Raw genomic sequence first — 5,181 nt, forward strand, 5'->3', positions numbered from 1 at the left:
TTCATACTAGTGCAGCTCTTTGGCATCCTGGTGATGGAGCCAGGTTCTCATCAGAAGAGACACTGCTCTCAGTCATGCAGTCGGAGAGGACTTTGTTTTCCAGCAGTCACTCCTAGGTGCTGCCATGACTCTTCCCATGAAGAGATACTGCTGGCTGGGCTTCAAGGGGTTCTGTGCGAGCACATGCACTTGTGCGGCAGTGCTTTTGCTGTGTGTGCCTGATCTCGGCTCCTTTCTGGGCCTTGCATTTCCATGCTGCATTAGCAGATGCCTTACCCGGTGTTGTGTGGGTGCGTGCATTCAGAAGGGGGCGTGTGCATGAAGGTGAGTGGGGAACTGCATCAGTGGGGGGAAGCGCGCGTGTGTTTTTCTTCCTGGAGCAGACAGAGACTGACACAGTGAGTTCTTTGTCTGCCCGCGCGCCTGCCTGTCACAGCTCCCCAGCATTTTCAAGCCACCTTTCACAGCACAGAGAGACTTTGTCAGAAGCTGCCTTGGAATTTTAATGTGCCTGATTATCGGGCTTGCGATGCAATATGCAGAGCTCAGTGTATTCCGGCTTCTGAGCCTCTCCTTAATGCAATGGATAAATAAATAACAAAACAAAGCCCCCAAATTGCGTAGTCACAAAATGAACGCAGCTGAGTGTGCGCCTGATAAAGAGAGGCGCCATTGCCTTCTTTTCAGGCTGCAGAAAGCTCAGCTGGAATAGGCCTCGAACTCTCCATGCCAGGACCTGCTAAAGGCAACAAAGAAACAGGCTTCTCTGGCAGAGATGGGCTCCCTCGCTGGTCCTGCAGAAATTCAGGCCACGAGCATTTCATTCTCCACATGCAGCAGAAATGCCAGAGTGAAGCACACCAGAGATAATCTGTTCAGCAGGGCCCAGATACCCTGGAGTTGTCCTAGGGGAAAAAAAGAGGTGGGGCCAGAGGTACCAGTGTTTTAGAAAAGTGGGTCCAGCATCAAACTAAGATGGAGGAGGGAGACCGTGATCTTCCAACCAACACTAGTCTTGGGACAGACCCTAAGATTTGGTCCAGAATATTGAGCTCTAATGTACTAAGTTATTCACTGCTTGCCTTTATTAGAAGAGGGTACATGCGAAGTAACAAAAGGAGAGCATGGTCTGAGGGCATTCGCATCCCAGGAGGCTTTGTTCTGGGAAAGGACCCTTTGTAAACTCTCCTGTGAAGCAAATTATAGTTGCTGAGGAGATGGCCCTTTCCTTACCATGACTCTTACCTAGTCTCTCTTTTTTCCCCTTTCAGCACTGTGCTCTCCAGTTTCCAAGGAGCTGCATGCCTGAAAGATTTGAGATACAATGCAGAAGGGAATCCAGGACCCAGAACCAGGCCAAGATACACACTACTTATAGGAAGACACCCAGGGGCATCTGCCTTAATCATGCCACGCTGCTGGTGGGTCATACAGCCTACTAAACAAAGTGACAACCCTCGGACATGTCTGGCACTTCTACCTCAGCATAGGGGCCTTGCAGTGAGAAACCCCGGAGCACACCCCTCATTACAGGCAGGAAAAAAGAATGAGGCATGCAAGGGTGCTGGGGACAAATTAGGCAGCAGTGTAGGGGTCTGGTGTGCAGTCGCATAATCCAGGCATATCTAGTTTACTATCTCCTATGTGCCAGGGTAGGAAACAACAGAAGCAAGAGCTCTGGGTCCACGCTGGAACCACAGACATGGACAGAGTTAAATCTGGCTGGAAGCTGGATCTGAGCTCAAGTGACAGCAAGGGTATGCAACCTCAGGGGTTGCTCTCTCAGAAATACTAACAATGCCAGGGATAGAGCAGCCCACTGGTCTCACACAGTTATCTCAAAACTGGAGCCTCTGTGAAACCAGGCAGGGCAAAGCTGGACTGCAGAGCTAGGGACAGGGGCAAGTGCAGGTGAGATGGAGCCGGTTAAGAAACTAATAAACAGGAAGAGATGGAAAAGGGGAAGGGTTGAAAGACAAATGAATGGCTCACTTCTTTCTCTGTATATAAAGCAGCTTCTGAGAGATGGAAAATTCCAGGTACAGAAGAGACCTGGGAAGGTGATTCTCTTCTCTTGGTGTATTCTCATCAAAGGAAAACTGCACAACAAACAAAAAGAAACAGGCGATCAGCACGGAAGATAGTAGGGCTGCCAAGAAAAGGTGAGGGGGAGTTATTGACACAAAGGGCACATTGCTAAAAATGAAATATGTTCCTTCCTCAGCCCATGTTTACAAAGGAGGACAGGGAAGAGGTATCAAAACCAGACACACATTTCCCAGGAGAGGATGAAATACCGAAGGAAATCGGAATTTCACTAGAACAGGAAACCAGAGCTCGGGAGGCTCCAGAGTTCTGCGGAAGAGACCGAGAAACAAAGAGCCCAGGGTAAATATATTCAAAACCCCTTTGGAGACCGGGGAGGCACTGACAGGCTGGAGAGCCCTTAATGAAACACACCCAGGCACATAGCATCGTGCAGAGATCTACGAGCCCTCCAGAGGTTCAAGCATGACTTCAGCAGAGGAGAAGAGGCAGGAAAGTCTTACAAGAATAGGGGAGCCCCTCACCCCACTTCTGTAGGGGGCGACAAGAATATGGTGCTAAAGAAAAAAGAAACCTGCCTGAGTGTTTGTCCCTTGTCAAAAACTTCCTCTTATTTGTGATTCTATAAATACAGAACAAAGGACAAACACTGTACCTGAGCTCATCAAGAGCTGGTAAACATATGTATCCATGTGTCTTCTTCCCAAGGCTTTCTATATGTATTATCACACAAGGCACCCAACACAATGGACTCCAATTCCCACTGCAGGTTTTAGGTATTACTGTGACTAAATATCTGCTTTTATTATTACTACCCAGAGAGAAAGTACTGGAGACAGAGCAGCCAGGGAAGTGGCTGGAGCACGGGGGTAGTAATCGAAGTTAGGACAATCATTATGCACGTTGTGTATCGGTGACCTGGAATTCAATTCCATGGTGAAATTGACCTGGGATGAGGGATGCGATTGTGTTTGATTTAGGCAGAGCAGGGGACCAGCAAACGAATGAAGAGATGTAGGAAATAAGGCTCCAAACCAAAAACATCATGGAAAATATCTGTAGTGTTTTGTGGTCAGTGAACAGGAGGAGAGGTGTGTGGTCTTTTGTAGAGACCTACAGGATTTACCCCCAACACCTAGAAACAATAGAACAAGCAATTTAAGTCTGATTGTGTGAAATGTGGGAAGGAGATCTGACCAGTACAGTACTTCAGCCAATTAAAAAAATGGTTCTAGGCCATATCTAGAAGTCTATGTACTGAACTGGCTGCTTCATAGCAGGGATACTATAGGAATGCAATAGTAGAAGCAGCAAGAACACCAGAGTGAATCATCAGCTACTGAATAGTATAGAAACACTTGTATATGCATGTCTACCTTCTGAAGACAAGCATGCACAGAAGGGAGAGGAGCTCTGGGAATGCTCACAGGCTATTTGGAAGAGGCATAAGGAGGTTATTTAAATTCGCTAGATAGGAGGATGTTGTAGGGGTAGAACTGAAGGAATTTGATCAGGTTTCTCGAAGAACATAGCAAGATCCAGAGATGGGCATTTACATAGATGACAAGAACAGTAGTTGCAATGAAAAGTTTTAGAAAGGCTAGAAAAGCTCATGCTTGCAAGGTTTCAGCTCATCTCTAACCATTAGGGATTATGAAAAGGATTTCACACTGCTTCTTACAGGCTTTATCACTTTGTCCTTTGATGTATCTGGTACTGGCCTCCATCAGACACAAAATACTGCAGTGGAGAGCAGATCTGCTACTGCAGTTCCTCTGGTTATGCAGTCTTTCCTGAGTGTCTCATTGATGTCTGCCTTCATTTGAGACCAGGTAAGAGAGAGAAGACAGCTATGTGCTTGTAGTGTCCCTACCCAGGCTCCATGATGCATGCAGTTATATGCATACATGCCCCCATACTTTGCAGGCCTTGACAAATGCACGCAAGCACAGGCACAAGAGTAGAATAGGCTCAGGCAGATGTCTGGGGTTGAAAATCAGTGCTGAAAGTGAAACGTACTTCTTTGTCACTGATAAATGACAGAAAGGAGCTGTGCAGCTGAAAGAATAAGGCATCTGATGGGAGAAAATGGCAGAAGAGAGCAGGTTCAAGCCAGGCTTAAGCCTGATTTGATTTAATGGGGTTACAAGGACATCTCAATGATCACTTATTGGCATTTAACTTTTGAGTGCCAAAAAGTCAAGGATGCTCATGGCTGGACCACTTTCATAAAAAGCAATACTCAGTGGCATGCAGGAGCACCCAGAAAGTACCCAGGAAGACCATACAAATACCAGGTGATGCACAACACAATGTTGTAGGGCTTGGAAAGCAAAAGGAAATCTGGTTCCAAGGTAGCTTCCAGTTTGAATAACCTTGGTTGTCCAGTTATGCCAAACCACGGGAAGCTTTGTTAAGTAGGCTGCACAACATTACAGAGGACTTAGGCATAAGTGGGAGGTGGAACAGCTTAAAGAGGAGGACTCAGAACACCCATTTGATATGAAAGACAAGTTGGTTGAAGACCATGTTCTCTTCTGGTTTGAGCCAATGTAGCTCTTTGGGGGAGTTATGCTGAATTAAGCTGGCCAAGGATCTAGCCCTGAGAGTTTAAGACTTAAAACTTCAACAGTTGGATAAGTCTAACCTGATTAGGTCCTACCAATACAAAACCTGTAAAGGCAACATTGTCGCTATGGTCTGGATAAGTCCCCTAGATGCTAGTGAAACAGCAGAGAAAGGTGATTAAGAGAACATCTTTTATCAGGATTCTTACAAAGCAGTTTTGGACAGCCTCTTGTAAGGCTGCCAGGGAGACTAAATAACTTGGGGGTAAGGGGCAAAGTCTTGCAGTCAATCAAGGTTACAAAAAAGGGGGGGGGAAAAGAGCACTAGAGAAGTAGCCACAGTCCTCAGAGTGGAGAGAGGTAGACATTGGGCGGTGCTAAGGATCTGTAGTGGCACTGATGCTATTTAACACATTTACTCATCATTTGTGGAGAGCAGGTTGCCACCATTTGCTAAGAACACAAAGCTGCATTTGTTCATAAAAATCAAGCAGTTTGGGGAGACCTTCCAGATGGACTCCAATGCACTGAGCAGGGAGAGAATTGACAAGAGATGAGATACAGGTTG

At 46.4% G+C, this 5,181-nt stretch overlaps 1 long non-coding RNA gene across 1 annotated transcript; it reads left to right on the plus strand.

The window, feature by feature from the left end:
* The first annotated feature begins 1,274 nt into the window (after positions 1 to 1,274).
* On the plus strand, positions 1,275 to 4,919 carry LOC109288518. Its single transcript, XR_002095174.1, has 2 exons — positions 1,275 to 1,421; positions 2,225 to 4,919. It is a non-coding gene; the product is annotated as an uncharacterized LOC109288518 (long non-coding RNA).
* The last annotated feature ends 262 nt before the right edge of the window (positions 4,920 to 5,181 follow it).

Source organism: Gavialis gangeticus, unplaced genomic scaffold, assembly GCF_001723915.1.
Source record: "Gavialis gangeticus isolate Ggan-Ray unplaced genomic scaffold, GavGan_comp1, whole genome shotgun sequence".
Taxonomy (NCBI): domain Eukaryota; kingdom Metazoa; phylum Chordata; order Crocodylia; family Gavialidae; genus Gavialis; species Gavialis gangeticus.